General features: G+C 35.0%; 1 protein-coding gene across 1 annotated transcript in view; it reads right to left on the bottom strand.

The window, feature by feature from the left end:
• LOC118268914 (putative phospholipase B-like lamina ancestor) overlaps nucleotides 1-8,161 on the bottom strand; it is a 31,033-nt gene extending 22,872 nt beyond the window's left edge. Inside the window, exon 1 of the mRNA XM_050699901.1 lies at nucleotides 7,989-8,161. The gene's annotated coding sequence lies outside the window, so the exon portion shown is untranslated. The remainder of the gene's footprint in view (nucleotides 1-7,988) is intronic.
• Between the last annotated feature and the right edge of the window lie 5,084 nt (nucleotides 8,162-13,245).

Genomic DNA, 13,245 nt, shown 5'->3' with positions numbered 1-13,245 from the left:
AAAATAATGGATAATAAGTAACTATTAAACATTAATTATGTTGTTTTAGATTTCCGAAGGATCCAGAAATAAAAGGAAAATGGATCGAGATGACTGGAAGACAAAATTGGTTTCCTGCCACTAACTAGTACAATTTGTTTGGACCATGTTGTACAACAAGATATTATATTATGAGTATAACTGAAAAAAATGCGCAATTTTTTACTATAAATAATCAATAAAATTTCCAGATTGCGCAGGCAGAAATACCTAATCACGTTATATAATATTGGCCACCAACTGAAGGGAAGTAACTTTGTTTAATGTTCAGTTTTATTTTCTATTTTTTGTAACTTACGACTGTAATAAAAAAATAATTTATATATAAAGTGTGATTTTTTATTTTTGCAATACAAATTTTGTTAGAATACTACGAACGGCATGTGACTCTTTCCGAGTTATATGTACTTAACTAAGACCATTAAGACACCACTGACAAATGGTGAAGGAAAACATCGTGAGGAAACCTGGGCTTATTATTTTCTAATTACCTATTATAAGTTTGAAATCGACAACCCACATTTGGCAAGCATGGTGATCAATGCTCAAACTTTCTCCGTGCGTGAAGAGGCCTTTGGTCAGCAGTGGCCACGTTTAGGCTATTGATGATGATGATAGATAGATAGATACTACTACTTTTTCAGTCCAGTTTCAGTTTGCTGCGCCCGATGTGACTTGAAACTAGTACAGTGATAAACTAATGTAGAAAAGTCTACATTAGTTTATCAGAGGACGCTGCTTACTTTAAATACATATATACTTATTTTATTATTCTGTATACTAATAAATCTAAATCCTTCAACTATTATCTCTTTAAAATTATAGTTTAGAAAAGAAAAACATATATATTTACAGTTTTACAAGGAAAGATGTTTATTTCTATAGAAAGATAAAATATTATAATGTATACGAGTATTAAAATGTGTTGAACATTTTAATTATATCGATAAGTAAGCTTTCGATATCAGAACATTACTAGAGAAAATACAAGCGATAAAGTAGCTAGTTAAACAAATGTCAACCTTAACATGATAGCAATACAGCGTAATTGAATGCATTTATGATAGTGACATCTAGCGTCGAGTAGCAGAACTTGTTTTTGAAATTATGTTGCATTGAAAAAGAAGATTCTTTATTTTAAAATTAGTAGACAAAAGTCAACTCTATTAATATGTAATTAATGTGTTTTTTCAAAGTGGTGACGGCTGATTTAAAGGCTATTTAACACGGACCAGTCACAGAAAGATTTTGCTAGTGTGACATATTATGATTATCCTGGAGATGTGTTAATTTGGGCGTGGCTTCAGAAAAATTGCCACGCTGGTTCTGATACTAACACAAGCGGTATACTATTTCTATCTCTTCTTCTCTATTCTGTGGTTAAAACTAATAAAAATCTTTGAGACCTTCTAAGATATTCAATGTAAATTATTTCCTTACAAAAAAAGTATTACAAAAGTTACTGCAAATCTCTGTCGCTGCTTATAAATAAATAATAAATAAATCATAGCGTTGCACATTCCTGACAATTAACCAATTAGAAAAAAGCAATAGTTGTTAATTTATTATGACATTATCACAGCGAGGTCGCTAATAACTGGTTCTGGTTCCTATTGAACAGACAGACAAAAATGTTTAGAAGATAATAGCTTTAAGTACTACTTATCGACGGGGAAATCCTATATGTGCGTTAAACCTCTATTTGCTTAGAAGTACGTCATAAAATACTATTTGCTTTACATACAACTAAGTTCTATTTAATGTGCTATTGATGATTCAGTGTCAAATCACCTTACAACTTTACTTTATGATTATCGTTCCCATAAAATGTAAAAATTGGATCCATTCCCAAACGCAAGGGAATACCTTAGTAAACGTACCACACCAAAAAAACATAACAATACTTGGCTATCTCTATCCAAATTCCAAAGCAACTTAAAGGAATTCAAAAACATAAAAAATTTAGGTAACAAAAACTTGGGATAATTATGTTTACCCTTCAAAAAGGAGATAATAAAATAGACACATCGAAATTCTTTACAATGCCAAGCTTAATCTTAAAAAGTAGGGGCTCATAAATCATTTATAACATACAGAAATGATTAACTAAAAAAATACTACAAATATTTGTTAAGAAACCACAAAACCGCGTCAATACATCAAGGATTTTCATGTCCAAGTGTTCAATGGCAACATACTTTAATGTATCGGTTACATTAAAAACGAGTTCGACTGTTATCGGTTTAATAGCCATATTATATAGTAGTGAGGTCGGCGCGGGCGACGGTCATCTGAGACAGTAGCCATTAGCTGTGATGATCACCTGTCTTTGTGTCTGAGACTCGAGATGAGAGGATCATTATCATTAATCGCGGCTCTCCCGGTGGCCTCACTGCTAAGAACCACAGTACTGACGTCATTATGTTATCTGATAAAGTTTTATTGAAGCTATTGTCACCATGGCGACAGACTGTGTCTGGTTTGTCGCTGAGGTCGGATTGTAATTATGTATGTATTTCATTTTTGTTCCGGTTCCTACTTTTAATTTGTTTTACCTCTATTTTGTATTAATTAACTATATGGATATGATTTTAGGAGATGTGTTGTTCTTTAGTATCTACTTATAAATAGGTTTATCCTTGTTTAACTACTTGTATCCTTGTTTCAAACTCTATAGGCACTTTCTTGTGACCAAAAAGTCTTCCTTCTTCGTCACCATAGAACTAGTGAGCTTGCTCTGCCTCAATGGCTATATTCTCTTATGTAAATAAAATATAGGGACGTAGGATCTAATGACTCCTTAAACGTACTATACATAATTGTACTATATACTTTAAGTAGTAGAGTGTGTGATCTACTTAGTACATCTATAATTTTGGTAAAATCCAATTGGAAAAAAGGAACAAAATAAAAGATGCCAAATAGTAATAAGTATTTTGTCCAATGTCATCCAGCGATATTTCGCCGAGGTAGACATCGTGCCACACGGAATATGAATGAACTATTAGAACATTCGACGTCACTTGGCATTCGTTTGAAGAATGTTAAGTATTTTTTTTCGTTACACATTTATTTGTGACGCGTGACGATGGTAGTGGCGACGTCTGTGACGTCATTGTACTCAATTATAGCCCGTGTCATAAGACTGAGATAAAATTAAATCACTTTTTCCAGTAGGTACCTACTTGATAAGGTAATGACGTCAAACTCTGTGTACGAAGATAGAGTCGCAATGAACTCCCAAATTGTCAAACTAGGACTTTAAAGCAAAGATGACACAACATTGACTACATAACACAGTTTAAAAAAAGAACAAATTAAAAATAAATTAACACTTATAGGTAAGTACTGAGTCACCTAATAAGTAGATATTTTTTGTACTTGTACCTCTGTTTCTCAAGTGATATGTTTGACCCGGAGCTGTGGACTCTCCTCCTGGGGCTGGACAGCTCCGGCTCGATCAAGCAGCAGGAGTAAGGACTGAGTGGTTTTTAGTCAGTAAGTCTGACACTCCCTCTCGCCTTGCCCGAAGCGAGAGAAGTCATTGGATGATTTTCCCTCCTCAAAAAACAACCTGATATGTTTTTCGAATCTTCCTATAATCTTAAGCCAACGATATTAATTAATTACCAAGTGTCAATTTCTCCTCTATCCACATACTCTAACAATCAGCTCCCGTGACCTCTTCTCGGTCACATTGCCATTATGTAGAGGACACAAATTCCCAAACTATGAAACTTCCTTGACCGTGTTTATATTTCTATTGTTGAAGTGAAACTAACAAACTGTGCTGAACGCCTGCCGCTGGTTGTCGTACGTAATATTGTGAAATAGAAATGAAATACAGAACAGAACAACTAGACTAAGCAAATAAGTACAGAGGAATTAAAATGATCACTACATAGTATAAAACAAAGTCGCTTTTTCTGTCCCTATTTCCCTTTGTATGCTTAAATCTTTAAAACTACGCAACAGATTTTGATGTGGTTGTTTTTAATAGATAGAGTGATTTAAGAGGAAGTTTAATATGTATAATACATGCATAATATATCACTATTGCACCCATGAAATCTAGGACAGTTGTGATTGGAATCTAGGAGCTGTTCGGACTACCTAGCGGGTTACCGGGGCTCCGGTTCGAAAAGGAGGAGTGGGATCGCGGTGGTTTTTAGTCAATTACAGTCTGATACTCCCTCTCGCCTCACCTAAGCCGAGAGAAATCATTGGATGAATCCCACATTTAAAAAAAAATACCGTCTCTGGGACGCAGCAGACTTCATTGTTTCGATTTTTTATGGTTAGTCTCTATTATAGCTCTTGACATTCAGAATTTGTAGTCGTTAGGGTAAAATGACGGGCTTGTCTCGTAAAAAAAATAACTGAACAATCAATCATTAATGCATGTACATATTTATCTCTAATCAATCATGTATGTAAAAACTCTTCCGCTGCCAGTGAACTAAGTAATTAACTGATAACACTCAACTAAGGTACTAAGTGTATAGTTAATCAGCAGGTAAATTCCATGAATGTTAAAAAGTGGAAAGATCCATAAATTCCCTATGTCATAATTAACAGGATTTTTCTTCAAAGAGCTAGTAGGTAGGTTACACCATATTAACCACAGATGGGGCCCAGTAGGGCTGATGCCCGATCCAGAGCTGCGGACAACGTAACAGGTTACCGGGGCTCCGGCTCAAAGCAGGAGAAGGAACGAGGTGGTTTTTAGCCTGTACACCCAAAGACGAAAGAATTCATTGAATGATATTCCCCTATTAAAACAAAAGGTTACAACAGATTAGATAATACAGAAACATCGGGAATCATTTACTGCTAATGTTTTGACAAAAAACCTTAGCAATTGGCAATAGTCCAACGTCTTCAAAACTCAATGATAAGACGTCTTTACTTTCTCACTAGTTCAAGGCAAAACAATGAAAGACAGGTAAAGGCCTCTAAAATTTCACACGAACAAAGCAACGGGAAATACAATGAATAACTAAAGACAATTTAGAACAATATCAGCTCCGTAATAACATTCCGACGAGCAGAGTACAAGGACAAATATTGAATTATAATAATAGAATTGTTTTACAATTCCCACCCTGTGCAATAAGGAAGGTAAAGCCATTTACCTAGAACTGGTAATCAGTTTAAAATTGTATAGTTTAAGTTTGATAATAAAAGGTTTAGAGAGAGTTTGAGGACAAAATTGAAGAATTGGTACTGAAGCAGTAGTGGTTGGTACATTAATGTACATTAATACCTATGTACTATAGATAGTATGTGTATGTAGTAGTACATAGGGTATAGTATGTACTTTAAGCAAAAATAAACACTGGAGTTCTTAAAAAGAAGGGCCGATGCCAAATGTAGTTTAGGAAATATTATGTTTTTCTATGTAATTAAGAGATTTCGAAGAGGCGACAAGTACTTTAGATGTTTTTAAAGAAGGTATTTTGTTTTTTTTAAGGGGGAAATTATCCAATGGTTTCTCCTACTTTGGGCAACGCAAGAGAGAGTATTAGACTGACTAGAAACAACCTCGTCCCTACTCTTGCTTTTCGAGCCGGAGCCAAAAAATAAATAATGTACATGCGACGTTAGGATAATCTGGTTGGTATAAACTAAGTGTAAATCATGTTAAACACATCTAGCGGTCAACCAATCCATCAACAAATCGATTAGCAATAACACACATAAGTAATCGATTTCCGTCGTTTTCGAATCTTATCGATTTACAACGCCGAACGGAAATCGATTGTACTTAATGAACGATGCATTTTCTTTATTTTATGTTGCTTATGCTAGTTTATTCTTTTACAAAGCGATTTTTTATGGAGTGAAATTATATAGAAATTAGATATAGATAATGTTATATCACGTGGTAATTTAGTTTTTCTTATTTGCTGCTCATGATTTCTCCTGTATACTACTCACATGTTCCTCTAAGCAATAACCGCTCTATTCTTTGGTAAAAACTGCATACCGATCAGTTTAGTAATTATGATTTGATTGCGAACAAAAACAGACGTGCTTTGGAATTTTCTTGCAATGAGCAATGGCTGTTGAATTATCCATGGTATTACCTGTATTCCACAATTAGTACCTTTTTTTGTTGACCTTCAAAAGGTGCCTAGCTTTTTAGGGAAAAACTAGGGAGTGTGGGATTTTTACCGCATTAAAACCTCCCCGGTGGCCACCATCTGCACCTAAAGGAGGCACCGGGTCCTTAGTAGACCAACCCCGGAGCCACAATAAGTACCTAGCCATAGTTTGTATAGGCACGATGACACCTGTATCGCAATTACTCAGAATACGCTACATATCACACCTTTCAACATAATAACTACTAAATATACTAAACTACATACAACTCTTCATATCTCAATGAATCATAGAATATCTAACAAACATCGCACCTCAATTATTCCCTGAAAGAGTATTCATAGGTGTTCTTATTAAATACATGTTATGCAATATATTGAAATCTATTCCAAGGATCCAGTGCCACCTTTTAGAGGCTGATGATGACCACTAGGGTTTTAAATTTAAGAGTGGTAAGAATGCCATGCTCCCTAATTTTTCTCCTTAAAAACATTTGAAGCCTTTTAAAGGTTTACCTCCTTATGAATAAAAGTATACATATAGTGTTATCCTCTGTAAATTGGATATGGTCTTGCCTAATAATTTTGAAATGAAAGTAAAGTACTTAGCATTCATAATTACCTTATTAAGTGAGTATACCTATACAACATATTGACAGTCCGAGTGACAATGAGTGACACCTTTTGGATCCTAATATAAAGAAGATATAAGGAGTGAAGTCGTAGGTAATAATTTACGTATTCTATGTATGTATTGGAATTGTACGTAGGGACGTGTAACTAATAATAACACATAGTTACTACAATTATATGACTCGTGTTAATATTTATCATGCGCACGATACATGATTATTGGATGAATAGTTTCCACTACTCGAGTACTAACAGGATCCTTACTTTATGTAAAGTTAAGTATTTTATTCATTTTCTCCGCAAACAAGACAAAGAATCTAATTAATCTTCTAAGAAAATTGTAAATTAACACTTGTATAAAAGGCAGAGCTATTAATTGAAGTAATTGATTCATGTTCGTCGTTTTCGCTTCGAACCAAATTGAATGAATCATTGGCATTTACTTATCAATCGGTCAATCTTATCACCTAGCAACAGAACTAACTGAGTTTACTGGCTGGTACAACTGAAGTAAAATACTGTGGTTTAACCGAGCCGTAACACAGGCTGCTAATTAGCGAAGCACCGTTACCACACATAAAATGCATTTAACACAATTCAAGTCAAGGCAGAAACTAATAAACATTTTCCTGAATATGTTTTAACATAATTTTACAAAGTTCTTGTGTATTTAACCTTATAGAATAACAAAGTATGTTAACTTGATGTTCGGTTTTGTGAGAATAAGTTTGCACGTCTGCTGTCTGGTTCACGGCGTGCTCTAAATATAACCACCACGTGCACGTTTAGGGGACAATGTTCGGAGTTATTCGGTTCATAAAGTGATTTGGGGTCAGATGCCGTGCGTCTAGACACCATTGTGTCACAAATATCTCTTCTACGGCTCATAGTACACGGCTCTACGTTTTTATGAATGACTTTTACAACTCACACACGAACAAGGATTTAATACTGAATTTGGTTTAAGTTTATTTAACCACTGGACTCGTTTCTCCTGCTTTTGAAGTTAAAGGTCGCTCGAGACGTTTCATCTCGATGAAGAGAAAGTTAATTACAAACTCTACTTTTACAAACTTGCATGCAATACAGTGAATATACAACACAATTTTCTCGGAAAAAACGATTATTTCCTGAAAACTAAGTAAAATTGTGCAATATGCTACGAACGATAGTGAGAAATAATGGAAAAAATAATGAAAATGTACTTACGATTTCATCGATTTTCCTCTCGAAATTCAGATACTAAAGCCTTTGCGCTGATTAATACGAAAGGACTACATTTGAAAAGGCACTATTAAGGGCTTTCGTGTGAACTACAATGAGCCCTGTAGCGACACGACTGCTCGTTATTACATCGAAATGACGAGTGGCCTGCCTGCTGCCTAGCGATGGCGCTGCGGGCACCAGGCGCAAGCGCCGCCTCGTAGCACACCCATCGTGCTACGCGACAATAGCTTTTAATGACATCTACAGTATGTAAGTGTATTACAATCAAATTAAACTAATTAACAACATAACTATTTCTATACCAATACAGTTAGCGTCCCCTTTATACTTTCTTAAGTATCCCAATTAAATTTAATTGTTGTTCATTCATGATACTTTATGATATAGCATTTAGAATTACGAAAGATATCAGTCAATATGAAATAATGTTTCGTCATTATCAATACGTTTTCCTCTGTCGTATAGTTTAAAGCGATATCAATTTAGCTACTGCTAGCGCCATCTATTTCAAACAACAGATACTAACACCAACAGGATAGAACAGTTTCATAAAATTCTATCGGATATCTTGATGTTTGTAATGCCGTACTTTACTTGATAGTGCCACGCAGATATCACTAGATGGCGTTACTTACTACTTCAATTTAAAATATCTAATTTTTTATGAAAATCATATTTTTATGCGTATTTTAACAAGATTAATTCAGAGTAAGCTATTATTTCGTAGCAAGAATCACAATAATACCTGTTTTCTGGTAATAAGTACCAATTTAAGTACAAGGTTTTTATATTAACAAAAAATGCGCGGTTATAATCGTGATGAGTGAGTAAAACATAAATTATCATAATTATGACGCCGACACAAGACATTGTCTTTCCAATGATAAAATAAATTATACTTGTAGTAAAGTTTGAAGATATTTTCCGTAAAATAGTCAGACAGTTTTGTGTCAAAAAAACAATAACACTCGATGAGAAACACAAAAGACCAATTTCACTTTATTCAAATATTATTTGAAATTAATTAATAAGAATATTAATAGGTAGATAAAATACTATAAAATTGAAAGCTTTGTCTTGGAACCTGCTTGACAAACGTCCCATCAAACCAGCTAGACGACCATGATACCGAACCAACCTTTACTCAAATACTTACATTAATTTAAATTCGAGAATTGAATATTTTAAAATTCAAGAGAACGCGTCATTTAAATTGAGTTGCTGTTTTTTTTTTCTTTTGTTGTCAAATGCACATGTGTCGAAAGCCGATGACTGTATACCTACCTACTTACGTAAATATCTAGGTTTTATTTTTTAATTTTATTCAACATGACAACAGCATTTATTGGCCTAATTAATTAAATAAATTGAATAGGAACGATTATACAAAGCTTTAATTTTACTACGAATAGAAAATATTGTCAAGAATAAGTGTGTTTAAATTGTTAAACACGTGTTTTATTATCGGTACTGTTTTAGAGACCGGAGCGCATCGAGAACGGTCTGGAAAATAGCTTACATACATACACACATACATATATACCTATATATATCTACCCGGCTACGTAGGTATCGTTCGACGAGACAGTTTGGTTTTATAATATTGAGTGCAGTATTGAATTACCTACATAAGTAGATACATATTTACTTTTACGTATTACCTCATCTCATTCATATTGTAAATCGACATGCGGACATAAAATAAAATGAATTCCTTTTTTATATCTATTTGTTGTTGCAAATTGACTAAGAATGCACAAGCTAGGTATCCGCATGACTTGTCACTTTTTGTTGGACTTATGTGTATAATTAGAACAAATGATTGCGCATGCGATCAGGCTGACACGATCTCCGTGGTAGGAGAATAGCAATTTGTGTACACAGACAGTGTTAGGTATTGTGTGTCAAGCTCAGAGACCTTGGGGAGTTACGTGGCATTATGTTGTGTTCCCCGACCGCGACCTGCCTCACCACGAACGATGGCTCATCGTCACACTGTACAGGTCAACGAACTCACGCTGTACCCATTTACCTAATGGCTGCTTCCTATCTTTGACGCCTCCCAAAACTTTATCATGTCGCTACGTTACGCATTATCGCTGAAACACTCCGATACATTCACATTTCTATTGTAACGTGACGTAGTTACCTCATAATAACTGTGATAAATATAGGTTTTGTAAGTATTGACGTTAACCACGTTTTCGTTTGGGTTCGGAAGTCAAAATATTTATAAATCCGTACTGAAAACACGATGGTTTGAAACCACGAATCGTCTTTTTGTATGAATGGCACGTGTGGTCACATGACCTAACTAAATTTGGTAAGTACCTACATCGTAGCTGTAGCTACTATGTACTATATGTATGTACTATGTACTTAAGTAGATGTTTACATTTACTGTGCAGTTGTAAGTAGGTACTTACAACCTCAAGTTTTAAATTTAATGGCCATGTAAAGTAGTGGATTATTTTTACGATATACACCTACTAGGTATAAGATTCGTGCTACGTAGGTACTTTTATGTATTGTTTATGCGCTTGTGTAGGTATTTAAGTACTTACCTTTAGGTAGGTACTCGTTTTATACAAAAACAATAAGCTATTTGATTTGATATCTTGTAAACATATACAGTTGCGGCAATTTTCTAAAAGATAAAACCCAGCCTTCTTTAATATGACTCACTCTAGGATTTTCTCCTGTCGGCTGGTAAGTTTAAATACATAACTTGACAGGCACATCACACCCAGACCGAAACAATAAATTGGAGATAACACAAAGAATTGCTTCGTAGGTAATTGAGTCTACGACATGTTGCGTAGCGCGAAGCAGCAACCGATCGCCGAGCTACTTCGCTAACCGCGTAGACGTAGTCAAATAGGAAAGTGGACTGAATTTTTGTACGTAGCTTATATGTAGAGTTATCAAAAATATTAGACATCGTTTTTCAGGTTTCTTATGAATCATTGATGTCACTGGGAGTACAAAATAGACGAAGAACGAATATACAACGTTACTACGCTACGCAACTAAACTTAAAATATTGCTTTATCTAGCTAGGTACTTTTCATTAAAAATTTCATTAAAATATATGATTTCTAATACTTTACATAATCTAACTAACAGACGGACTAAAAGCTGAAATCAATGGCCAATTTTAATCTACAATCTCTGTATCGATTAAAATTTTTAACAGACACTCCATAAAAACTCATGTCAAAAATAAACTCAATTCGAACTATACTGTGAGAAACAACTTGCGTTGTGTGAGTGAGGTAACCGGAGGCCCAGCCCTTCCCAATCTTCCCGATCCCCGAACAATCCTTAAATAATAACCCCCAAAAGGCCGCAAAAGGAGCAGTAGGATTCTGCTCGTTTACTAATTCCATAAAAAATTAACCTAATTAGCAAATTTCCGAATTAAGACCAGCCATTAATTTTAGCCATAAATTGGTGTTTTCTTTTCCTACTCCGTCCTCCACTCCTATTTACTTATGTATGTTTGTTCATCAGATGTGTACACAGCTTTATGTTTAATTTAACACCATGCCTACATTAGCCCGTGCCTGTACTACAGACTATACACGTTACTAGACTCACCTATTCACATTTATTTAATAGTGACCTTGGCACTAGGGCAGACTGTTTTCATTCAAAGGGAAACCATTCTTGAAATGTTCCTTAACATGACTTTACGTGACGAGATATTGTTCTCAGGTTCATGGTAAAAACACCACACACCATACCGGTTCTATATGTAAATAAGACTCATAATTGTATATTCAACACGTTGCCGTCGATTGATACTAAGGAGACATCAAATCAATACTTCTTTTAACAATAAGGGTCATATTTGCGTGACTTTTGATTTAAATGTATGGTGGTTGAGTAAGTCACAATTCTAAACATGATTCGCGGCATTCATTCAGGTATTTTAATTGATATAAGTAAAGCTGTTGTTGTTAACAATGTGACGTACTATTATGGGTACTTACGAGTATTATACATATATTAAGTTAAATAGTAATTTAACGTTAAGTTTTGTCCGTGACTTTGGTCGTTTTTAAGATTGAACTTGATTTTCACAAGCGATTCTACGATTTCTAAAGTTTTACGTATTGATAGATAACAGATAGACAATTGAATATCATGTGTTTTATTGCTATTTTTTCATATTTTAATGAGTTTGTCTCAGATTTTCACTTTTGAGATCCTTTTTTTAAAGGGGGGGAAATCATCCTATGATTTCTCCCGCCTTGGGCGAGGCTTTAGGGAGTGTCAAGCACTTACTGACTAAAAACTACCCCATTCCTACTTCTGCCCTTGGAGCCGGAGCCCCGGTAAACCCGCTAAGTAGTCCGCAGCTACGGATCTACTATATGAGATCCTGGAACAGCCAGACCGATTATCAACTAAACAAAATAAAAATAAATAAAACCAATCACTTTTATATAATATTTTATAACAGTATATAATATAAGTCAATATGTAAGTCAAGTTAAGAGGATAAATTGATATCAAAATTGGTCTAGAAACACCACCGATAAGTTTTTCAAAAATCCAAAAACCTAGTGACCCGACCGACCTCATCTTTATCGAGCTGTCTTACGCTGTGATTACGCCATTGTATAATATTTTAATGTTTTTAAATAGCGAAACGTAAAATATGTCTTTGTAATATTATCATCAGTGCTTATGACGATAAAGACAAGATCTTCTGTACCCTTAGTACGAGTTTGCTTTACGTTTAAAGTAATCGAAACGAGAGCTCGTTCGGCGCTCTGATTGGTTAGTTCATTCGCACCGGCCAATCAGAGCGCCGGACGCGCTCTCGTTTGGTTTTCGTTCAACGTAAAGCAAACTCGTAATAAAGGTACTCTATAGGTTTGCTTCGAAGGAGATGTGGTACATGGTGCCTGCATATATACCATTTTTCCCTAGCAATGATATTGAACCCATGTTAGTGACGAGTTTATTGCCATACACTTCAGTCATAACTGTCCTGTGGCCTTAGTACGACTTTGCTATACTTAACGAGATTGAAACGCGAGCGCGTTCGACATTCTAATTGGTTGCTTCGGACAAACCGGCCAATCAGAGCGCCAAACGCGTTCTCGTTTCATTTTTGTTCAACGTAAAGCAAACTCGTACTAAGGGTACTTAATGAGGCTGAATGTCCAGTTAAAGGTCTCAGCACACATATGGGATCGGAAAGGTATCGTCACCGTATCGCCTCGAG

The sequence above is a fragment of the Spodoptera frugiperda genome, chromosome 2 (genome assembly GCF_023101765.2).
Source record: "Spodoptera frugiperda isolate SF20-4 chromosome 2, AGI-APGP_CSIRO_Sfru_2.0, whole genome shotgun sequence".
NCBI classification, from domain to species: Eukaryota; Metazoa; Arthropoda; class Insecta; order Lepidoptera; family Noctuidae; genus Spodoptera; species Spodoptera frugiperda.
This window is presented reverse-complemented; position numbering and strand designations above follow the sequence as displayed.